General features: G+C 41.1%; 1 long non-coding RNA gene across 2 annotated transcripts in view; it reads right to left on the bottom strand.

Annotated features, from left to right (window-relative positions):
• Positions 1-3,563: 3,563 nt before the first annotated feature.
• LOC143269707 (uncharacterized) overlaps positions 3,564-26,031 on the bottom strand; it is a 63,028-nt gene continuing 40,560 nt past the window's right edge. For both annotated transcript variants that reach the window (XR_013046301.1, XR_013046300.1), the window contains 2 exons: positions 23,159-23,296; positions 3,564-7,354 (listed from right to left, as the gene is read on the bottom strand). This is a non-coding gene — a long non-coding RNA (uncharacterized LOC143269707). The remainder of the gene's footprint in view (positions 7,355-23,158; positions 23,297-26,031) is intronic.

The following is a 26,031-nucleotide window of genomic DNA, read 5'->3' as shown; positions in this document are numbered from 1 at the left end:
GACTAGAGATTAATTTATATATACAGTAAGGCCTAAGAATGTGGCTGCATAGAATTGTGTAGAAGAGTCAGGGAGATGGCTTGGGAAGCAAAATGGCTTGCTCTGCAAGCATTAAGACTTCAGTTTGTATCCAAGGAACCCACATAAAAAGCTGTGCATGCCCAGGAGATCACTTCCTAAATATATCATCAGTAGCACAGACACTGAGAGCAACAATTAATAAATGGGACCTCCTGAAACTGAGAAGCTCTTGTAGAGCAAAGGACACAGTCAATAAGACAAAACAACAGCTTACAGAATGGGAAAAGATCTTCAACAAACCCACATCTGACAGAGGGCTGATCTTCAAAATATATAAAGAACTCAAAAAGTTAGACTTCAAAATACTTAACAATCCAATTAAAACTGGGCTACAGAGCTTAACAGAGAATTCTTAACAAGAATCTCAAATGGCTGAAAGACATTTAAGGAAGTGCTCAACATCCTTAGTCATCAGAGAAATACAAATCAAAACAACTCTGAGATACCATCTTACACCCGTCAGAATGACTAAGATCAAAAACACTGAAGACAGCTTATGTTGGAGATGATGTGGAGCAAGGGGAACACTCCTCCACTGTTTGTGGGAATGCAAACTTGTACAGCCAATCTGGAAATCAGTATGGCGTTTTCTCAGAAAATTGAGAATAAGTTTTCTTCAAGACCCAACTATGCCAATCTTGGGCATATACCCAAGGAATGCTCAATCTTACCACGAGGACACATGCTTAACTATGTTCATATCAGCATTATTTGTAATAGCAAGAACCTGGAAACAACATAGATGCCCCTCAACTGAAGAATAGATAAAGAAAATGTGGCACATATACACAATGGAGTACTACTCAGTAGTAAAAAACAATGATATCATGAAATTTGCAGGCAAATGGATAGATCTAGAAAATATCATCCTGAATGAGGTAACCCAACTCAGAAGGACAAACATAGTATGTACTCACTCATGAGTGGATACTAGATGTGAGGGAAGGGATGGCCAGACTGCAACCCTCTGGAGAGGCTAGCTAACAAGGGAAAGGCTCTAGGAGGGATACATGAATGGCCCAGTGAAGAAGTGGATGAGATCTACATGAGCAGACTGGGAGTGAGGGAGGTGGAGGGTGAGGAGTGGGGGATGAGAACATAGGGAAATGGGAGGTTCAAGCAGGGACAGGGACAGAGTGGGCGGGCAGGAAGGGAGATACCATGATAGATGAGGACATCATGGGCATAGGAAGAGGCAGGGTGCTGGGGAGGCTCTCAGGAATCCACAAGGATGACCCCACCTTGGACTACTGGCAATGATCGAGGGAGTGCTTGGACTGGCCACACTGGCAGAAACCCATGAACTGTGGACTGGTGGCTGTGGAGCCCCCATGGGACTGGACTAGGTCCTCTGGATATGGAAGACGGTTGGTTGTTTGGCTCAAACTGTTTGGGGCACTCACAGACAGGGGGATCGGGATCTGCCCCTGGTGCATGGGCAGGCTTTTAGGAGCCCAGTGCTGGTGGTGTGATGCCTTGCACAGCCTTGGTGCAGTGGGGAGGGGCTTGGACCTGCCTAGGCTCAGTGTGCCGGGTTCTGCTGACTCCCCATGGGAGACCTTGATTTGGGAGATATGGAGATGTGGGGTGGCTTGGCAGGGAGGGCTGCGGGGTGGGAGGAGGGAGGAGATGGGATCTGTGGGTGGTGGGTAGAGTGATTAGAAAATTTCTTAATAAAGAAAAAAAAAGTTGTGCATGCCTATAACACCAGCATTTAGAGGCAGAGACAGGAAGATCCTGAGAGCTGGTTGGCCAATCAGCATGGATGAAGTGTAGAGCTTCTGATTTAATGGGAGACTGTTTCAAGGTAAAAGACAGAGAACCACTGAGGAAAATACCTGATATCCTGTGCACACAGCCACACACTCACATGTAAGACACACACTTGTGTATAACACACACACACACACACACACACACACACACACACACACACACACACAAACCAAGAACAAACATAGCCAAACCCAAACAAAATTAGGTAGGACAGACTGCTGCTTCCAACCAGTAAGGTTATATTAAATACTCCCACAGAAACAACTAAAAACTAGACAAAATATGCAATGCAATAATTTAGAAAACACTGGACATTAGGTAATAAAAGACAGCAGTCCCAAAGAGACAAGAAGCAAGGGAAGAATCCCAGAACTGAACCAGCATAGTGTGCAGACTGTGTTATTGGTTTCCACTGCTATATTGAGCTTGGTGTTCTCCTTACATCAGGGAAACGGCCTTGAGAATCCAAGGAAGTCAAAGCACCGGGTATTTATAGGAGTAAGTACTGGACTAGAGAGAGCAGTACCCTGAAAGAACCCTCAGAACCGCAGCGGATCCCATCTCTGGTTCTGGGCAAAGTTTTACTCAGTGTACACATGCGAGAAAAATGCATGGAGGTGGGGAAAATGTAGCTTCTGATGAAAACACACACACACACACACACACACACACAGAGAGAGAAAACTAGAAAAAAAGGGGGAACTCTCAATGTGATATAAGATATCTATGAAAAAATTATGTCTAAGTACAGAGACAGGATTATTTGCTCTTATGATTAGAACTAGCAAGTTCCCAGGGCACCTGTGTCCACTCCTCAGTGCTGAGCTCATAGGCACATGCAGCCATGACTGATGTTTTACATGCATGCTGGAGATTCGTACTCAAGCTCCCATGCTTGTACAAGAAATGCTTTCACATCTTCTCAGCCCGAGAACCCCAATTTCTTAATGCTTACAGATAGATAAGTAGTGTTTACCGTCTTATCTTTATTCATTGTATGGATTAATGTATATAAGTATGCTGTATAAGGGCAAAGGCTATCCAATTCTAAAATTGTTAGCAGGGAAATAGACACATTATATTATCTATCTATCTATCTATCTCATCTTTCTATATACATATATATATTTCACATGGATAAAATATATCATAGTGTATATTACAAACTCTTCAGAAATGGAAAAATTACTGAAATGTTACCAATTCTCAAGAAAAAAGTGTGCCTAAGGAAGCTGAATTATAGGGTGGAACCTTGCAAGACTGAGTTTGGGGTGGACTATTAATATAGGAGAGCAACCTGTACAGAAGACAGAGTCATAATCAAATTAACTAGTAGTTAATACTCTTTTATTTTGTTTTTTAGTTAGTTGATTATTGTCAGTGTGTGTACGTGTGTACTGTAGTGTGCATGTGGAGGTCAGAGAAAACCTTTGCGGAATTACTCCTCTCCTTCCAAATTTATTTGGGTCCAGAGGTTGAATTCAGATGGCAGGTTTGTCTGCCAAGCACATATATATATATATATTCGAGACAGGGTTTCTCTGTGTAGCTTTGGTGCCTTTCCTGGAACTCACTCTGTAGCCCAGGATGGCCTCGAACTCCCAGAGATCCACCTGCCTCTGCCTCCTGCGTGCTGGGATTAAAGGTATGCTCAACCACTGCCCGGCATGATTAATATTCTTAACCAAGATTTGCACTGTAATTCCTTTTGTCTTTGTAGGTGATTGGGAGAAAAAAAATAAAAGTATGCAAAGACTATGAAGTTTGAAGTATGACACATATCAAGAATTTTATAATGGTAGTAGAAACTATACATGGGTTTCAGGCCTTCCCTAAACAAAATCCAACACTATTTACAACAATGCTTTCCTTTACAATATAGAAGAGAAAAAGTATTTCCTTCTGTTAGGAACAATTTAAGCTATGCAATTTGTATCATTTCCAATATCGCCATGGTTACCTGGAGGCTCAGAACCAATGGTGAAGCATAGTCCTAACAACTCTAAAATCTCTCTCAGTTTTACATCCAATTTATCTTTCCTTCGATGCTCTTTGTTGTATTTTTTTTTTCAATTAACTTTCTGGTAAACTGCCTATTTACTTTTGAGAAGAGAAAACAAGGAAAATAGCAGCATTCATACACTACCCGACTGGATGCACACGTGTCAACACATTTACTTATTTATTCATATGATATTTATATGCTGCATCCTGGCTCCATCTTTGTTCTCACTCATGAATTACTGAGGCAGAGATAATGTAAGCCACACCTGATGCTGTAATCACCAAGCGTTGAGGGTGCATATGAGTCCATCTCAGTGTGTGTTTACCCTGATTCCACTGAGTCTGATTCCATAGAAACTTTAACTTGAAAGAAAATCCATCCTTTTTTGGCTAAGGAGGACAAGGCGTTAGCTAATTAAATTCCTCATAAGCCTCCCTCCTGAAGCAGCGATACTAAATCCAGAGATAAGTTGTCTTGGCAACCACTTTGGCGACTGTTACCAGCCTGCTTTTACAGCTTGTGAATAAAGATGTTTGAGAAGGTAAATTGCCAGCTGAGGTCCAACTGTTTCCCCCCCTCTCACTCTTCCAAAGAAGCTGGACACTAATTGATAACACAGTACACTGCACTTTTGTTTATGTCTGAATAATAAAGCCACGTGCACAGCTCAGCCTTTGGATGATTACATAACATATATTATTCATGCTTTCAAAATGTAATAAAGATACATTCTTAATATCAGTTTTCCAATTAAAGTTTATGACCAAGATCAGTGACGGTTATAGTTTTTGGCAGGGATTTTTAATTATCTTCCAGTGTATTCTTGAGATTTACAAAGCAGCTTCAAACGAAGTGTTAGTGTGGAGGGAAAGGAGGAGCAGAAGCAGCGCATGCGCACAGAAAGAAGTCCTCACCGTGCCGGATCCATTCAGTGATGTATCTGACAAAAGACTTGACAGTAGTTCCTCTAAAAAGTAATTTCTTTTTAATAAAAGAAAAATTCTGTTAGAGTCCAGTGCCCTGGAAAATTTGGCAAGTGAATGAATTAGTCATCATCAACTCTGGAGCTCTCTAATGTGCTCCGATGGCCTTCCCTTAGCAGGGAAATCATGGGGCCTGTTTTAAGAGTCAAGCCTAACCTGAAAGGCTGGGCTTGACTCTTAAAACAATATGCCAGAGAAACCATTTTTTACTAGGTAACAAGGCACTTCTCACTTAGGCTTCGTACTGGGTTCCCAGGCTATGAAAACCAATATATAGGGCTGAAGGAGCCTGAGATACTTTGACCCAAACTCTTCACCTCCTAGAAACAGGTAGTGAGATTCAGAAAAATTATAATCATCCTATGATCAGGTCATGTTCCTCAAACACTGCCAATGTAACAAGAGTCCTTGTCATGGGAACTTTTCTCAGGCTGCATATGGTAAAAACAGCCTTTTAACAATATTTTTATTCGTTACAGGGTCAAAAGAGTATATTGCAAGAATCTAGCCTGGTGTGTCATATAGGCCTTTATACAGAAGTGGACTGCTTATGTTGAAATGTCCCCATTCTTCTATAATCTTGGCTATCTCACAATCTTTATGGTCAGATAGTGGGTATCTACCTGTAACGGAGAAGTTCAGAACCTAGAAAATATAAAACTAACAAAGGGTTAAAAAAAACCCTTGGAAAGTTTATAGATTCCATCAAATAGAAGAAAGTGAGCCTGAAGATGAGAGAGAGAGAGAGAGAGAGAGAGAGAGAGAGAGAGAGAGAGAGAGAGAGAGAGAGAGACAGAGTTAGAGACAGAGAGACAGAGAAAGACAGACAGACACAGAGAGGATCATAGTAGAATTATTTATTATGGAATTCCCATCAAGGAGCCAATAAAGATAACAGAAAGTGTGTGAGCAGCTGATAGACTTTGCCATGAGAACTTCAGTATGTACAATGTCTGTTATCAGTGGGTAATTCAGAATAAAAGGTCAATTTATCATTAATTTATGTCGAGCGTTTACATTTGGAGTTGCTAAGGAAGAAGCTTGCCTTGTTTAAATATTTTTTAATGTGTTTCTCTTTTCCCATGTGGGTTAGTCATAAGCAAGCAAACAAACAAAAACATGACTACTTGGTTCTTTAGAAAAGACTGTAAAATATCAGAGTTCCTTTCTTTCTCTTTTTTCTCCCTCTTCCTTCCTCCCTCTCCCCCATCCTCCCTAGTACAATACAATGTGCTCAGTTCCTTTGGAAATCCATCGCTTCCGAAGCATAAGACAGATTACTTCTTTTAGAATTACTCACTTGGTAGGGCTCTCCAATACAAGTGTAACAGAAAAGGCGTATTGACTGATATTGACCAATATGATGACATGAAGGTTCATTTGCCCGTGGGACATCTGAAATCTGGCTAATCTGAAAGGGGAGCTATCCACATGTGCATAGAGGCTGTCTACTGCATGGAACAAGTTGACAGTCTAGGTGGATAGAAAGAAGGCTGCTTCTTTTATCTGTGCTCTTTTCTTTTTCCTTTCTACAATCTCAACCCTACTTCATGCTCCCCCTGCCCCCACATGATAAAGTAATCCAGCCAAATAGTATACTCACTATTACTTTTCAAAGGAAATATAGCCACATGCTTTTTAATGCAATCCTTTTGGAGACAGTCTTAAATTAGGTAAACATACTGGAATTTTAGAGTTGTGGCAGGGAAAATCCTTTGGGTTAAGGAAGTCTTGGTCATCCTGTGCCTCTCAAAGCACACCTAAGTTTCCCTTAGGCAGCTTGAGCAGTCTTGGCTGAGCATCACCTGTGCTGCTGACGCTGATGTCTCTTGATAAGCTGCAATGATGTCTGCTCTCTTGTGCTTCTTCTTACAGATTTTAGTGCCAATGTCTTTCAGAGCTTTCAGGTTAGGCTTGACTCTTAAAACAGGCCCCATGATTTCTTTTTTCAGACTTTGCTCATCTGCTTCTAGTCTCCCTGTCTCCATGCTGCCCTGTCAACATGGATCTCAGCCATAGCAGTTTTTTTGAATATTGTTTTGAAAAATTAAAGAAATAGTCATCAAGAATTTTACACACAAATACACTGAAATATGATTCTGTCTTCCCCACAACCCCTGCCCCCTCCAATTTTCCCAGTATCCCTGGTAACGTATCCCTTTCCCAGATCATGTCCTCTTTTTCTTTTTTTTAAAAAAATATCTTACCAAGTTCAATTAGTGCTGTTAGATGTGTGCAGGAGTGGTCTGTCTACTGGAGCATGGGCAACATACCAATGGCCACACTTCCAGAGAAGAATTCCTCCTCCCATATCCCCAGCAGATATCAACTGCCAATGGCTTCTCAGTTAGAGATGGACCCTCATGAGCTCCTCCTCATCCTTGCTGGAATTTTGGCTGGCTTGGTCTTGTGCAGATAGCTACAGCTCTGTGAGTTCACATGTGCCAACATTCTTTTAAATCTTTAATTAATTCATCACACAAATCTCCCCACCTTCCATCAGCTTGTGCTGGAAGAAGAGAAAATGAAATAAAGATTAGCACACAAAGGCAGAAGAAGACAAATAGCTTAAAGAAATCCCCCAGAAGTTTTTATATTTTCTAGAGAACTTTCATCTTGTGGTCTAGAGTCTGGCTGGGGGACTTTTCTTTGGGAAGTTTTGAAATCTTGGTTCCTGAAGTCATGTCACCCACCAGTGATGGCTGAGAGGACTGCTCCTGTACCACAGTCACTGATGCCCATTGATGCTTATGATTTGACTTTCTAGACAGCAGCCAGTTGGGAGGGAGGTGGGAGCCAGGTGGGAGTTGGAAGGCAGAGGTTATTTTTATTTATTTACTCTTTCTTTTTGTATGTCCTTTATAGCTGAATACAGATCTGCTCCAGGGATAACACCCCCAATTGGTTATCCAAGTGGTCAACCCCCAAATCACATACATATAAGTAACATTAAATAGAATGAGCAGTTTGTATTTATATATTTAGGTGTGTGTGTGTGTGTGTGTGTGTATGTGTGTGTATAACAACAGCAATTAAAGAAGAGGCCCTGATTTTGAGAGGGAGTAAGGGTGAGTGCATTGGAGGAATTGGAAGGAGAATATGGAAGGGGGAAATTATGAAATTTTAATTAAAAATATAAAAATAATTAAAAACTACTGCTGGTTAAATAGTTTACTTTCTAAACCGGTGTCATAATGTAGGTTTAATCCATTGTGAAGATTAAACTGGCCCTTCAACAAGCTTTCTCATTTCTCCAACTCCCCTTTGAGTCCTTCGCATATTTTTCTGATGTTGTGAATAATTTGTTTCTAGCACGCTCTTAATACCCATGACATTCAAAGTGGTGTAGAATCAAAGCAATTTTGCTCTACCAATTTTGTTCACATGTTGACAAGCTATGATTTTGTGAATATTGAAATGTGGATAAGGGAAAGTCCATTTACCCAGTTAATATTCTAGAGTTATCTGTTTTAGAGCCTTTGTCTGAATCAATTCCCTCCATTCATAGAATAAAATCCTCAGGAGGTGAGATGATCATCCTTACTTGGAAACGAGGAAGCAGAGGCTTTGGGAGTTGGAGAGGATTCCATAAGATTTCACAGCTCATGGCAGTGGAGTTAACACACCAGTCAGGGTCTGTCTGGCCACAGTTGCAGCTCTCACCACTTTCCCCACATTTAAAACCCCGAAAAAGCAGGCTAGTGTGAAGTGTGCGACCCACACTTCATATTTAGCATCCAGATTCCTTTACCAAGGAGTCTTAAGTATTCATCACAGCAGACCAGCCAAGACTTGAAAATGAAGATATTAGTTCCCGTCTCCAAGGAAAACATTAGTAGTACCACAGTCTATTTTCTTCATGAGGTAAAAAGATTTCTATTATCCAATTATGTTTTATTGTGAAGGGTGTCGAAATGGTGCATATTCGTGTCCGTGTATGTTTTTGTTTCCTGTCTGCACACATGTAAATCCTGTCTTGAAATATGACCTTTGTTCTTGAATTTTTCCTCTTAGGATGGAAAGACACCTCATTTTTTTTCTGAAGATATCCACCTAAAAAGTCAAACTTTGAACCTATTTACCAGTTATTTATTGGTTTATTTGATAGTCATTTTACAGAGCTGATCCTGGCCTTGAACACACAATTCTCCTACCTTAGTCTCCTGAATGCCAGGGTTTTAGGTGCACACCTACTATATCTTGCTTGCCATGCAATTTCTTCCTCTTCCCTGTCTGCTCTCCTCTCTCCTCCCTTCTCTTCCTCCTTCTTCTTTGAGACAATGTTTTATTATGTAGCCCAGATTGGCTTTGAAGTCATTATGTGACCCAGGCTAGACTTGAACTCACAGAAATTCTCCTGCCTCAGTTTCCTGGGTGGTGTCATGCTACTTGGACGAAGGCAACGAACTCCTGGGACCTCAGTCTTCCCATCTGGCAATTATACTGAGGATGGTGTGATGGATCTTATCACAGTTCCCTCAAGGAATTGAAGATTTATGAATGGATTTGTCAGAATCTATGGTTTGTCCTTGATACAATGATACATTGTCTTTTTTTTTAATGCTTTGCCACTTGTTCTCCTTCAGGGACAGATCAATCATTAGCCTTGTGTTCATGCCTGCAGCATCCTCTTCACCATGAAGCACTCAGAACATGCTCTTCCTTACAGAAACATTTGTTTTTCTTACCTATCAGAGACTATGTGCTTGGGCATTGCATCTATTCTGAGAGAGATAAAAGCCTGTTTTAAGGAAGCTGCTGTATCTGTCACTGCAGAGTGGCCACAAGGTGGCAGCCCGAGTACCCACATGGTGGTTGATCTTGCCTAAGGTGCTTAGTTAGGAGAAAACAGGGTCAAGTGTCTGCCGGGGTGATGACTGCTGAGCGGTCTATCAGCCAACAACACCACTTTTTAACTAGCAATGCTACTCTACCTTTTGAGAGTGTCAGGCTTTTCAGAATGCTTTGTTCTACACAAGAAGATAAAGCCCAGTTGGTTAAAGGAAACAAAAGGGGCAGGTGGAGGTGAAGAGAGTTTCCCATTATTCAAAGTCACTGGTTCTCAACGTTGAGTGTGGATTAGAATATTCTGGGGGAACTTTTCAATGACTCTCCGGGGCACTGTCCCAGAGATTAATTTTTTAAAAGTACTCTAGGTGATTCTACAGTGTCTTCAGGGTTAAGAAACATCTCTTCAGTTCTCAACTTATTCATTCATTCGCTTGCCATTTACCACATACTTTCTCATGTCAGCTGTGAGCAAGGCAATGGTGCTAGTGTAAAATGAGATTCTACAGTTGCTCCCTAAGACCTTGCAAGTTAATTATTCAATTCAGAGGAAGTCAATTCAGCAAACATTTATCAAGCTCCTATAATACATGACAAGTTCTACAGTAGGGACCAAGGAGGAAGAGACACTAGAAATTTCTATGGGCTAGCATTTGGAGTCTACTGTGTGACATGGACAACTAATTATCATATGAGTGGGGTGTGGTATTACTCACAGTTTACTTTGTAATAACCTCTCACAGTAACACAAAACATCTCCCTTACCCAGTAAGCTTTCAGGCTGTTTAGCAAGCACTCTCATTACCTGCTATTTAGAAAACTGTAACAGTTTGTAAACAAGAAACATTTGAGTCCTGATACCCTGGTTATGGATTCCATGGTCAATGTTCACTGTATTCTTTCAAGTTTCATATTAGACTCAGGGAAGAATGATTCATTTGATTTCAGAAGTGAAGCTATTTTTTCCAGGATGTAGCTGCATTTCTCCTGAGCATTCTCTTTCTTGGGGAGTGATGGGATGGTCATTTATGTCCATGCATCTCCAAGAAACCCTCTCCATGCAGCCCAAGCTCTTTTCTACTTCTGGATTTATGTATGTTTGCTTTTTAAAACCACAGGCCTCCACTTCCATCAAAATGCTAATCTAAAACACTGTGGATGCCTTTTGTCTTGAAGAGAAAACTAATAAACATTTAATTCTATGGGCAGATCTGCTTGTCATCAGTTTCTGTCACAGAGATGTTTAATTAGGGGACCAGAAATTAATCCAACTGTATATCAAGGAAGCCAGACAAGTCTTATCTTCAGATGGCTCCATTCTGTCACCTAATAGAGTATGAAGCTAAATGCCATATGGATGGGGACTAGGGAATGGGATAGTTAATGATGAGCCTGTTTTAAGAATTAACCTTCAGGTTGACTTGGAGAGTTGGTTCTTAAGAGAATGTGGGTAAAGAATCAAAATATGAGCCCTGTGCAGGGTGCCAAGCACAAGAAGGTGTTTCAAGGCTCCTGCCTTCCCACTTGACCCATGGTGTTTCTGATACATGGAGGACTCTGATGTAGAGAATCCTAACTTGGGACTAAGGAAATATCTTTCTCCAGAGGCATAGTACTGTCAGGATCGTTCAGATTTGCACACTAGAGCCGCAGAGGAAGGAACATTAACACCTTCAGATGCCCCCAGCAGAAGACATTTATCTGGAGAAGAACTGGCATGTAATTTTAGAGAGCAAAAGAGGAACTTTAAAGTTTGACATGAAAGCTTAAGGAACAAAGACTTATAAATACAAATGGGAACACGAGCAAGCTCTCAAACAAGCAGATATCTATCCAAGAAAGTGGAGTTACATCAGCTCTGTTTTGCCAATGACAACAGCAGACCAAGGCTGAGATTAACAGAACAGGACAGTCAACTCACCTTGGTGTGGAAGACCATTAAGATGGCTGAGGACCAGAAGCTGCTGCTTCACAAACTCCCTATTTTCAGAGTTGTTCAGGAAGACCACATCAGGAATGTGAAGTACAGATTTCTGAACTGGGCAATAAGTTCCCTCAGATGAACTTTCCTGGGGTTATTAGCCATTCTTGATACCCGTCTCAAAAATAATTTACTCTAGATTTGATATTTTGATGTCTCTGAGACTTTTTTTTTTATCATGTTGTTCCACGTCATTGAACTTGACTCACTCAGACAAGTCAATTGGCTGAATGATGTAGAAAAGTTCCCCTGCATATGTGATCCATGTGCTTGAGCAAAATTTTCAACTAATCTTATTCCATGAACATATGTTTTAATTTTTATGTTGGTATTGTCCAATCAACTGTGTCCACAGAGGAAGAAAGGTCCCATTCACCTTGTCTCCAATCTACCTCTCAACCTCATTTTGACCTTGACCCCTTATTGTTTACATCTGAATCATGCTCCGATATTGGGGGTTTTCTGAATACAGTTTTCCTCGTGATGTTTTTAAGCATCCACGATAGTTATGTCTAGGACCGAGGTGTTTCCATTTTCCACTGTCATTGCTACCTGCCTGCCTGCTTCTTGCTTCCCTGAGTGTTTCCCCTGCAAAGGAAGCCATCCCTAACTCCTTGTTACTCTTCTGCCCATAGTGCTGCTGAAACACATGTCTCTCCCTTTCCCTTCTGGTAGACACTAACAATCAACAATGGCACATTTTCTTGCATTGTCCTGTATTCAACTTCATAATCCCTTTCATGTCCTTCCAGTTAGACACTACTAATGAGCCAGAGTTGGTGACCGAGATGTGGCCTTTCTGCTGTTCTCAATATGGGCATGCATCACTTCTGAGACTTTTTACATTGCATTTAAAGGACTTATGAACCCTTATTGAGTAAAGCCGTGGTTACTATGTAAAGAATTGTTTAATTTTTTCGTAACCCAAGTAGCATCAACAGAGCTAGATATTAGTCCCTTAGTATACAATTAAAGTGGAGGACTTTGTTCAGATAAGGGCAGGAGCAGAGAGGAGCTCCAGGACTTCCCAGTGTGCACTCACACTTACACCACAGCACAGGACATAAATTGGCTGAATGGAGCATGGATAGAGGACACAATAACCTATGCCCTTCTAGAAAATGCTTGGAACCACCCCACTTGTTGCTCCTTTAAGGACTCCCTAACTCTTTAGAGCAGAATCTGAAGATCCTCTAGCAGGATGGATACTACCTTGGAAGCCTTCTCTTTCTTATTTATAAAGCTGTTCATGGGAAGGGCATGCCTGTCTCATCTCAGTACCTTGGTGTATCTCTCTTACCTTCTCAGTTACTTACTCACGAGAGTTCTCTATAACTCTCTACACTCCAGATAGCTCACACATTTGCCACTAGAAAATTCTGTTCAGTGGCCACAACCCTCTGGCCTTTGTCCACAACTCAACTCCTGGCCTTTGTCCACTAATACCTTCTAGGTTGCACTGTGTCCTTTTCCAGGCAGAGGGCTTGCTTTTGAGAAACTTGTCCTTAGCAGGCTTCTCTTTTGAACCTTCCAGTACTGCAGGGGTCTTCAGTGTGAAGCAGAACCAGTGGGTGACAGAGCAGAAACTGGAGACAGACAGAAAAGATTCCATCATCCACATTCCATATTTTGGAAGGATGCTAGATGCTAATCTGCTTTCTTGTTTTAAAAAAGAATATCTTAAATGATTATACTTGCCTCATATGATTTGGGGGATGATTACATGCTGTTCCCTTAGCAAACAGGAGCTTATAAAAAGTTTTTGAATAATTTCGGAGAGGACCCAAAGTATTCTGAGTCTAAAGATGAAAATGGGGCTGAGTCATCTTACCTAGAGGAAGTGAAAATTTCATAGGAAATAGAATTTGATCAGGTCTTTGGTACAGAGGATGCTGGGTAGAGCAAAAATGAAAAAGTGACTTTTGCCAGTGCTTGAGATGAGACCCAGCATAATGTGGCCCTGGTTTGGGGTGTGGTGATAGAGGATGCAGTAAAATAAGGTGAAATAGACATGTAGAGTTCTAGCTCAGGATTTGGGGGTAAGATGGAGGGCATGCATTCTACCTTTTTTCTCTGAGGAGAATGGAAAAGTCACTAAGCAGAGTCATTCATTGGTTTCTGGGCCAACTCCATCACTGTGGTGTTCTAAGTCCTGGGAGTTTGGAGATGAAATTAGTAATTCTTCCTTGGAAGAGGACTGGTGACCTAGACAGGTCCTTGGCCCTTTGATAACAGGCTTTCAAGAGTTACAGTGGCTCAGTCACTTTCTTAGCTATGAAATCTTTGGAAGCTCAAGGGACAGACTGATAGCAGTTCTCTTGTCTAGAGGCTGAGAACTGAGCAGGAGCTGGGCCCTTTGTGAGGACTAAGTAGAAGGTTCTGGCAGAGTTGGCTAGAATTCACAAGTGTGGGCAGAACCAGGGGACCAAAGGAGATGCAGAGATTAAGATGGATCTAGTAGGGAGTGGAAGAAATGGCTTAGTCAGAAAGTACTTGTAGCACAAGGGTGAAGACCAGAGTTCAAGCCTCAGTATCAGTTGAAAAGATCTGGTTATGGGGTATGTGACTATAACCTCAGCACTAGAGAGGCTGAGAGATTCCTGAGGCTCATTTTCTTCTTACTCAGAGTTCCAGGCCAAGTGACAGACTCTGTCTCAAGAGCAAGGTGGACAACATCTGAGAAATGACAGCTGAAGTTGACCTCTGTTCTTAATGTGCACATACAGGTACACCTGCACACACACACACACACACACACACACACACACACACACACACACACACACACACACACAAAAGCACGCACACACGCACATGCACGCGCACATCTTTACATATAAAGACACGTAGAGTACCAAGTGCTAAGTACCAGGTCTCAACCCTAGTTGCCCCTTCTACCATCTAGATGCTTGCTTCAGAATAAGTGACAGGAAGAAGGACTTCAGAGCTACTGAGCAGGAGCAAAAGCAGCTTAAGGAAACCTCTTGTCTGCAGATGCATTTGAGAATGGCTGTCAGTTAATGAGACAAAGTAACAATATGTACATTATTGAAGAGTTTGGTACAAATAAGCTGTACTGCTTAGGAATTAAAGTATATTTTCTTGATACTTTGTATGTCTCTATAAGACTTCATTCACAATTCTTGGGTGCATTGTCAAAGCTAGAATATACTGTCATCTCATCTGAGGGCTTTACATTTATTTACATACAATATTGCTTTCCACAGAGTAGGCACACAATGAATGTTTGTTGAGTGAGTTCCAAGTTTTGTTAGTTGTGTGTCTCAAAAGTGGATTGAGTCCTTTAATTGTATAAGGTTTGCCTACCTAGAATCTATACATAGTTAAATTTATCAAATTCTTGTAATTAACCCAGAAGCAGGCTAAATTCCTTCCCTACAAAACTCATTTAACCTTTATGATCAAACAGCACCTCGTCAGCATTCTCATTTTTGTGGAAATGGAGGCACACAGAAGCTAAGTAATGCCCTCCTAGTTTAACACAGAAAGTAGATAATGTGGGATTTATTTATATGTTTGTTTGCTTCTTTGAGACAGAATCTCATTATGTAGCTAAGACTGCGACTCTCTGCATAGTCTAGGCTGATCTCAAAATCTATCTTTCTGCCTCTATACTGGAATGATAGGTGTGTTCCATCACACTAGGCTGATGACACAGGGTTAAAGTTTAGGTTGTGTGACTCCAAGGCCACCAAAGTTAGTTAATTCAGCATTCTTTGAAGGAAAGATGATCATTAGCAATAATTAATGGAGTTGAATAAGTTTTAAAAATAGCTGAGATTTCCTAAATGCTTTTTTTTGTGACAGACACTAAACCCTCCCTTCTTTAATCCTTGTCTCAGCCTCACAGAATTAGTAGTATTATTGTGCATGTTTCACTGATGAGGAATGGGACAGAGAACCTTTGAAACTATGTCATCAGATCCTTAAGCTTAGTGTCCATCCTCCCTGTCGAAACTGTATTTGGATTTGACTTGGAATTGGAATTGTTTTGTCACAAAACACTGTGTTAGCTTAGTAATACAGTGAAATGTCCTTTATGCTTATCCATTGGCTGTAGGTTGCCTAAGGGCTTAAAGGGCAGATTAAAAATGATAAAAAAATTCACTCTTAGGTAGTAAAAAAAAATTCACCTTTAGGTAGTGGGATGGGAAAAACTGTAATATCATGTTTGAGTAGAGATGAGGTGATGTCTTGGCTTATCATACAGCTTACTATGGGAACTTGGAAAGGTCATTTGTATTTCCAATGCCCATTCTTCTACTGTTGCATTTATTTATTTATTTATTTATTTATTTTTGGTTTTTCGAGACAGGGTTTCTCTGTGTAGCTTTGCGCCTTTCCTGGAGCTCACTTGGTAGCCCAGGCTGGCCTCGAACTCACAGCGATCCGCCTGGCTCTGCCTCCCGAGTGCTGGGATTAAAGGCGTGCGCCACCACCGCCCGGCCTACTGTTGCATTTATAAAATTGGATGGTAATTATCCTACCTTAATAATGTTATATAAAAATGAGTGAATGTGACACACATAAAGCCTTAACTTTTTGACTGACACAAGCCATTGTGTCTTCTTCTTCCCATTCCTGGTCATTTTATTCTCCCTTCTTTTCATCTTCCTTCTGTTCCATTTCACCCCCTACTGCCTTTGTTCTTCATTTCTTCATTATTTAGGAAGTACCTAAATAGGGCTTTTATAGAATAAGTAGAGTTGGGATGAGGAAAAACAGTGCAGGCCTCCTGTAACTGATGAAGCTGAGCCTATCTCAGTAGGGTATCAGACTCCCAGAAGTTCCATATCCTCTAACCCAGCATCACAGATTCACCTGAAAAGATAGGCAGGTCTAGCTGGTCTTGGGTCTAGAATTTGTACAAATTCTGGACCTTCTTTTGGTTAAAGAATATATTATATGTAAATGAGATTTTCTCTTAGACTTTAATGTGGATTAAATTGGGTTATATAAGATGTAATTCACTTTTCTTTTACATTTTTACTTAAGTAAAAAAATTAATCACACTACTGAAGTAATTCTTGATTTTATAGTTAGACTAAAGCTGAGGGTTACGGAGCATGTTTTAACAAAATAAGCTTGGTTTTAAAGAAGGAGGCATAGCTTCCTCTGGCTTTCTTTTAATTTTATATGTTTGAAGTCAAAATATCCTCACTGTATATAAGAACAAGAATGTGTGAATGCCTGGGGTGGTACTCAATGTGAGGAGTTCTCTGGGACAGATAAGTTGATGTGAGGCAAGGTTGGAGGTTAGGAGGAGCCAAAAATTTGCTGTACTGACTAACTACATACATCATGGGGCAAGTTACTCATTAAGAATACAGTCTGTCTCCATTGGTCTGGGGATCCTCCTGGATGCTTTGAAGCAGAGTGCCAAATTGTTGGTGATGCTAAACAGAAATACATTTTCCATTGCATAATTTGGTCTCTCTTAAACTCTCTCTCAAATGGGAACTAGTTGCTGCCTCCTGCCAGGGTGTTTTAGGGAAGATTAATTAGCTTATATCAGTAAAGGGCCTTTGATGATGACTTCTAAATATTTTCATCATGTAATTGCTATTTCTCCCCTAAAAATGTCCATAGAGTTACTAACTAGGCATTGTCAAAGCACTTTGTACTTATTATCTTAGCGTTGTCTTGCAATTACCTAGGATCAGTACCAGTTCAAGTGACATTTATTGTTCATTACCTTAGTTTAATTTTTGGAATGTTTTGGAAGTCTGGGCATTTTTTTAATTTACTGCAACTTGAATAATTAAAAAGGTAAATATGACTAAGCGTGGTGAGACTGTCAACAACTAGAGTTCTTTAGAAATTTTAATTAAGAACAGTACTGCTGTACTTTATGTGAAAGTTTGTTATTATCCCCAAGCACTCTGAGAACTGTGGACTGTGGCTCATGACTCTTTGTGTGTATTTTCATGTTTGCCTACAGGGTACACATGGAAACTTGTAGTTTTCATGGCCAGTGCACAAACAAAGCAGGAAGACAAGAGCCAAGACCACATTTGGCTTGGCTTAGTGATCCGCCATCCCTCTCTGCGTGAATGTGGCATACCCAAGTATGAATGTGTGTGTGTGTGTGTGTGTGTGTGTGTGTGTGTCAGAGAGAGAGAGAGAGAGGGGAGGTGTAATTTCAGAGGTCAGTGTTTGGTGCCTTCTGTTGCTCTCCATTTTGCCCCCCATGGGTGTTCATGTATTTTTTTTAATAAAGAAATTTTTATTCATTTTACATACCAATCACAGACACCCCCTCTTCCCTCCTCCCACCCTTCAGCCTTTTCCAACCCACCTAACCCCCATTCCCTCCTACAAGAAGGTAAGACCTCCCATGGGAGGTCAGCAGAGCCTGGTACATCCAGTGCAGGCAGGTCCAAGCCCCTCCCCCTGCCTCAAGGCTGTGGGAGGTGTCCCACCATAGATAGTGGGCTCCAAAAACACCCTAGAGCCTCCACAGAACTAGACTAGGCCCTCTACATGTGAGGGACAGTTGTGTAGCTTGATCTGCTTAAGGGGTCCCCTGGCAGTAGGATCAAGTTCCATCCCTTGTGTATGAGCTGGCTTTTTGGTGCTCTACATTTTTTAAGACAGGGTCTCTCACTGAACCTGGAACACATTACACTTATTGACCATTAAGCTCCTGGGATCTACCTGTCTCTGTTCCATTTGAAATTCTGGGGCATCACCCCACTTGGCTTTTATGTGGGTACTTGCAACCCAAATTAGGTCCTCATGTTTGCACAGAAAGCCTATTACCCACTGATCCATCTCCCCAGCCTGGGCTTAGCTCTCTTGAAGACAGAGAGCTGATTAACTTTTCTCAATTTTCTTACTCTAATCTAAACAGTTGAATTAGCTTGAATCACACATCATATGTTATGCGTCTGCTACACTGTCAGCTATTGACCTTAAAGTATTTCATGCTTTCTTTAATCTACAACAAGTCAGTGAGGCCTTTCATAAATAACAAAATGAAGGTACTGGGAGGTTAAATAAGATGTCTAGGGCCATGCAGTTATTAATAAGGGAAGAAAAGACTCAGACTCAAATCTGCCAGATTCAAGTCTGGCCCCTTTCCACTCTGTCTCTTCAACAACATTTCTGTGCTTTCTATTCAGAAGTGAGTCTTCTCACCTGAATGCCAACTTGTACCTGTTGCAAAAAGTATTTATGTATTTAAATACGTGTGGTCTCTTGGAATTTGATATTAAATTCTACAGCTTCTCTCAGTCTTACTTTGATTTTATCTGTGTTCCAGGGGTAGGGAGGGCAATGTGATACGACATGCACTAAAAGCATGAGGTTTGTGGGACACTTAGATTGTAGTTCTCACTCTGCCTGTCCTATCTGGGTCATCTTATACAAACTTTATTGCTTTTCAGGCTACATGTTGTTGATATGAAGATTAAAATGGAGACTATATCAGAAGTTCTTAGCACTTTAAGTGCATGGAAAGCATATGATGCATGCCATTTGGTTGGGTGGACAAGAACAGAAGGATTGAATCACTAAATGACAGGAACTTTGCTTGTATGAATGATCGTTTCCCAAAGTTCTTATTGCTCAGACTTGTATGCACTATCAGTTCAGTAAGTAGTAAATAAAATATTGAATTTTAAGGTTTCATAAAGCTAAGCATATATGGTTGAGTCCTAAGCATCGTTCTCATAGAAAAATCACACTGAATTATGTTGATTCTGATGGAATATTCAACTTTTGACATTCATTACCATTAAGGACAGAAAAACATTGATATTAATAATCATAAAATGCCAAGTTTTATTGTGGTATAACTTCATTCAATTTCATGTGCAGAGACAGGGTGATATAGGCAAAGAGGGAAGAGGAAGGGCTAGACTTGAAACCACAGGAAGCTTACTCGAATTCTAACGCTACCATGTCCAGTTATCTGGGTGACACTTTGATCTCTGAAGAAATATCCAATATAACAGCTACCACACTGCTAGGGAAGAGACCTGGAATTGGAGATTATCTTGTAGAAAGTTTACAGTGGGGTGGGTGGTTTCTCTGGAAAAGCTCCTGTCCCCCAGTGAAAAGAGGCTTCGACAAACTGAAGTTGATCCAGCTGGCATTTATGGTGCTGGAATGGTTCAGCTAAGCTGTTCTTTATTGAACAAAGCAAGCCACACCTTGAACCCCTGTGGAATGTCCCCAAGACAGGATGGAGTATTTGGCAAGTCAGCCACAGAGGGTGATTATTGGGGAAGTACTTAACTGCAAGATGACACATGTTTCTAAGTTTAGGAAGGCATCTGAGCTGAGCTCTCTACTGTGATGGTGAAAGAAATGTGACCTCTTAATCTGCATCAGGATTTCCCCCCTGCAGCGACTAGTATTTTTGTCTGAATTTTACTACTGGAAAAACAGAATTTCTGATTTAATTAACATTCCCAACTAACATGCCAATTGTAGCCCCCCTCCTTTTTTTTTCCAAGACAAGATTTCTCTGTGTAGCTTTGGAGCCTGTTCTGGAACTCATAGAGCTCTGCCTGCCTCTGCCTCCCAAGTGCTGGGATTAAAGGCATGTACCACCACACCTGGCTCTGTGGGGTCCATTTTAAGCCATCAAAGCTAATGCATATTTTCTAGGACTCTGCGTTTGCCTGCTTGGATAGAAAATGAAGTCACCTAATGGCTTGCTGAATTGTTTGATTCTCAACAGCTTGCCAAAACTGAGAAGATGGAAGAGTTCTCTTCTCTCTCTCTCTCTCTCTCTCTCTCTCTCTCTCTCTCTCTCTCTCTCTCTCTCTCTCTCTCTCTCTCTCTCTCTCTCCCCTCTCTCAAGCAGTTTCTATGAGCCCAACTTTATTGCTTATAACCAACACCACACAATGAAACTGAAAATATAACATTTGAATATCACTCAACAATTTCATTTTACTTCCACAAGTATCGATTGCAGAGCTATGTATTCATGAAGGATTAAGAGTCAAGCAGAGCACACAGGTTATTGACTCCAGCATTGTTAAGAGTGTTTGCAGATGTGAATACTTAGAATCTAAAACCAGGAAATTATTTCAAAAACAGTAGCCTATTCTACTACCCCAAATTTGAGTAGTGTGTTCCGAAAGAAAAGTACAATAGAGAAACTGTAAGAAAAGCAAGAGATTACTAGTACCAGCGTGAAGATATCACACATCTTGTATGCAGCATTACTGGGTGTCATTATCTGCTTGTACACTTCTAGGATGCCAGCTCTGGGCTACATGAGCTCATGGAGTCATAGCAACTTGAATAGCAGTCTATCAACAACACGGCTACCCTTACCTGATTGTCAGCTGGGGAAAAGCAGAACCTCAGTTGAACCATCTCCTTTTACTTAATTTTTTTTCCCCAGCCTGGGCTTGTCCATGTCTGTATGCCTCTCTTAGGCATAAGCAATTCTCCCTAGCTGTGCTCTTCAGATTCAAATAAGAACAGAGTTAGGATGGATGCTGGTTTGTAAGAATAATCGTACCACTTAGCTTCTTGCTAGCTAGTGAACTGAACTGGTCTTTCATCAGCAAAATGAAGTGAGAATGGGGGTTAGGAGTAGATCATAATCGTCAGAAAATTTACATGCTTAAAAAAGAGAGTGACATGGAAGTGCTCCTGATCTGGAAGGCTGTGCAGACATGTTGCGCTCAGAAAGAGGCAGGATTAGCCTTTACTTCCAGGAAGAGGCAAGCTCACAGCTGTTGAATGTATTATGAAATGAAGGTGAGGTACCTTCTTAAGTGACTCTACCAGTTGTGTCCACACCCCTTCTCATGTTTGGCACCTTTCACTGCCCTACTTTGTCCTGTTCCCTATGCTCAAATTCAGTCCAGATGAAAGGCAACTATTTGCTATAGCACGTCTAAAAGCCTATTTCTTTCTTTCTGTTGCATATTAGAATAACTTAGGCAATTTTTCTTAGCCCCAGAGTACTCAGGAATCTCACTATGTAACTAAATATCAAGTACAGTTTGTGAGATCACAAGCATGTTGCACACATAACAACTTCCTCCTATGACTTACATCTTTCACATATAAGTTTTAAAGTCAAGATGCCATGATGGTCTTAATGTGGCTAATGCTAGTCATTTGGAGCTTTTCCTTGCAGATGAAAATGTTTGGCCATTCCTAAGTCTAATGTATTTACTCAGAGGTTTAAAAGGGCTTTCCTCAGTATATAGGTGGGGAAACCCACTTCTTGGGTTTTCAGTTTTTCTTTTCTTTTCTTTTACAATACCATTCAGTTCTATATAACAGCCACAGATTCCCTTGTTCTCCCCCTTCCTGCCCCCTCCCATTCCTCCCAGCCCACCCCCATTCCCACCTCCTCGAGGGCAAAGCCTCCCCCAAGGACTGAGATCGACCTGGTAGACTCAGTCCAGGCAGGTCCAGTCCCCTCCTCCCAGACTGAGCCAAGCGCCCCTGTATAAGTCCCAGGTTTCAAACAGCTAACTCATGCAATGAGCCCAGGACCTGGTACCACTGCCTAGATGCCTCCCAAACAGATCAAGACAATCAACTGTCTCACCTATTCAGAGGGCCTGATCCAGTTTGGGGGCCCCTCAGCCTTTGGTTCATAGTTCATGTGTTTCTATTCGTTTGGCTATTTGTCCCTGTGCTTTATCCAACCTTGGTTTCAACAATTCTCGCTCATATAAATCCTCCTCTTTCTCGCTAATTAGACTCCCGGCGCTCCACCCGGGGCCTAGCCGTGGATGTCTGCATCCAGATTCCTCAGTCCTTGGGTGGGGTTTCTGGCACAACTATTAGGGTGTTTGGCCATCCCATCACCAGAGTAGGTCAGTCCCGGCTGTCTCTCGACCATTGCCAGGAGTCTTTTGTGGGGGTATCTTTGTGGATTTCTGTGGGCCTCTTTAGCACTTTGTTTCTTCCTTTTCTCATGTGGTCTTCATTTACCATGGTCTCCTTCGCCGGGCCGTGGTGGCGCATACCTTTAATCTCGGGAGGTAGAGCCAGGCAGATCTCTGTGAGTTTGAGGCCAGGCAGATCTCTGTGAGTTTGAGGCCAGCCTGGTCTACAGAGCGGGTTTTCAGTTTTTCAAGTAGGCAATTCTGCTGTTATCAGTACTCTTCCCTCTTAGTTGGGGGGTCAAAGCACAGACTTCAAATCCAATTCACATCCCTAGTCAGCACTTCGGTTTCAATTCTTCACTTAAATTTCTTTTTTCTTTTTTGTAGACTATGATGTCCTTGAAAGGAAACACTACATTTTTTTCATTTACTTTTATAGAGTATACATTATACAGAATACATGCTATGGAATGATCCTGCAATTGTAAATTGAATAAATATAAAATGTACATATGTACGTACGTACGTATAGAAATAATTTTATCAAATATCTATTTCCATATGAAATATTTACAATTCATTGTCTTTTGGCAGGAGGCTATTGAAATTTTGAGCCCAATAGAATTATGCTGTTATTTAAGCAACAAAACAGTAAAATTATGGGGGAAAGAAGTCACCTTTTCTTCCCTTCAGCTCATTCTTTATATACCTTGGGAAAGCTCGTGGTCCTCAAATTGTCTGCTTGTCAACAGGCTGCTCTCACATGCATGATGTGTTAGTGGACTGCTGGGCTGATGTGATGATGAGCTGTCTGTTTTCACAGAGTAAGCTCTTAGAATGTACACGGCTGAATTTGAAGAAAAACAGTTCAAACTGGATGATAATGAATACAAATTAAAGTGTTACTTACTATTTATTTAGCAGGAACTAGATATAGTGCTGGGCACTTTACACATGTTATCTTAATCATAAATTAGCACCACCATCCCTTTTTTGGGCATTTGAAGGAAGAGAGGCTCATGAGGTAAGTTTAATTTGCTAGCAAGTTTAAGATGATTATTTCCTACAGGCTGGGAACACATTGGGATCAACACGTGGCAAGAGAAGGTTGTGCTGGAATAGGTTGTTCATGTGTGATGTCCAAGTTCTCCCAGGCCTCAGGTGCTTGGTGAGGGCCTCTGCAGGTAGACCTCTGCTGAAAATGCAGTGAGGTTGGAAGAGGGAAGAAAGATCCAAAAGTCAACAATATTTAGTCATTCCCCGGGAGCATTGGCTATCCGTTGCCTAGGCCACTAGCTTGCATATTTCCTTTCATGGCTTCCCCAGTCATCTTTGTACAGAGTCTGTGGCCCTATCAAAGGCTGCCTGGCCCACCTTTTCTTCTGCTGACTCACTGCACACCATGCCCCCAGCCCTGGGGCTGGCCACAGTGGGAGACTTCAGTACTTGCTCCCTTGCCTTAACAAGGGTTGTTGATTCTGCTCAGAACTCTCCTCTCATCTCTCCTGTGTCACCTATCTAAATCTTTTTCATCTTTTATCTCCCAGCCATGCATTTCTTTCTCAAGACGGACACTGCTGCCACCCTAGGGCCAGCTGATCCTCTGTGTATCACCCACACAGACCCGTGATCCTCAATCACCACGCAGCTACACACTCACCATTGGGTTGAATGATATTTGTCTTTCTCTTTAACCACTAAATTCCATGAAGACTGTGACAAGACCTTCCATGGTATCCCATCACAGACACATACTGGGAGGCTTCACCTTATCCTCTCTGAAGCCCAATCTCCACTGTGTGAGGCTAGTCTAAGGCAGCTATTAAATCAATGTTGGTGTGACTCCCTTTCAGGGAATTAACTCAGTTCAGACCCACACACTTCAGGACAGAGAAAGTGAAGAATGATATCATGGGCTCTTACAGTCTTAATTTGTCTGCAAGGCTGGAGCTTCAGGATGCACACTGCTTTTCAGGTTTCTGACTCCTTAAAGAGCTTTTGAAGTTCAGCCTGCCTATCTAATAAGGAGCTCAAGTCCACAGTAAACATGCCTATGATATTGGTGATGGGTTGGGCAGTAGTAAAAGCAATGGATTTAAAAGCATATTGTCTAATCTAAAGCCCAATTCCAATGCAAATTAACTCTGGTAATTTAGTGAGTTTCTTAACATGTCTCTAACTGGGATTTTACCATCTTTAAAGAGGACAGAAAGTTATGGTGTGATTTTGCTAACCTACTAGGGAATATACATGAACAGATATTATGTATAAGTAAAACAAAGGATTTACAACAGTTTCTGACATATTGGTCATTCTTCATAAATATTTCCAATAGTTTTATTTATTTTTTTTAAAAATAAACTTATTTAGGGTCTAGAACTTGCTGTGCATTTTCAAGTGCCAACACCTGAAATCACTTCCTGAGTGATTCACTTCTCCTGTTATTTCGTTTTATTTATTTTTTGATAACTGTGACTTTTGTCTTCCTTCAGAGCTAAACATGTTTACCCTTGTTCTTACTTGACCTGTGATTTCCTTATTTTATTTTTTATCTCCATGGTTCCCAATGCAAACTCCCAGTTCTGAACTGGCGAGAAATAGTCCTATCACCTCAAAATCATGCTTCATCTCTGTTCCAAGAAAAAGTACCGATTCAATCAAGAGAAACAGTTCTGGGAGGTGAGAGAGTTGAGAGATGTGACTTTTGTTGGTAGGAGAAAGACTTGACTCGTCTACGCTAGATGTGACTGCAGTTCTGGTACGTACAAGTTTTTGAACCAAATGATCCTTCCCTTTTTCATTTCCTCATGAACTCTTTGACCTAAAAACTGACATTACACAAACAGGAATGCCAATGAAATGACTCTCCAAGATGGGATTCCAGGGGATTCTAACAAAAGAGCTACTAACATTAAAGACTTTTGAAAATGCCATATGGGAAACTAGTACTGTAGACGCTTCCCAAGATACCTGTGTATACAAATGTAAAGGTTTAAATGGGCCTCAGTACCTGGCACCTCTTTTTAAGTTGTTGTTCAGTGAGGCACTAAAAATCCTCTCAAAATTACAGACCATCGTCATTGGTCTTGGCTGTCCTCCAGAACTCGGTGGTAAGATCCTATTGCTAAAGGTACCACATTCTCAAGTTATGCAACTTTGTGGATAAATCAAGCTAGTACTCATCTGGAAGCTTCTTTCCCTAGTGGCTATCTTCCATAGTGCTAGAAGGCTCTGTACATACTACTGAAGGAAAGAAGTAATGACTAGTCTAACTCAAGTGTGAACTCTGTGAGGTACAGTAATGCTGGCAAGGTATGCTTACTCAATAGTCGCAGGAATATTAAGTGAGTAACCAACAACTTTCAGATTGGATTCAAAGCCTCTTCCACAAACTGAAATTCATGCCTGCTACTGTTAGCTGGGCCCAACATCCTCAGTTGGCTATGTTGTAAGCATCAGGGTAGAACCTAATACTCTTATTCTACTAAAGGGACAGATACAGTATTAAGCTTCCACTTAAGTGTTTATGTTTATACTCATAGATTGGTGCATCTCTCAGTCCTCGTCAGAGAAGCTTCTTTT

Source organism: Peromyscus maniculatus, chromosome 20 (genome assembly GCF_049852395.1).
Source record: "Peromyscus maniculatus bairdii isolate BWxNUB_F1_BW_parent chromosome 20, HU_Pman_BW_mat_3.1, whole genome shotgun sequence".
Lineage (NCBI taxonomy): Eukaryota > Metazoa > Chordata > Mammalia > Rodentia > Cricetidae > Peromyscus > Peromyscus maniculatus.
Note: the sequence above shows the minus strand (reverse complement) of the source record. Positions and strands in the feature narration are given on the sequence as shown.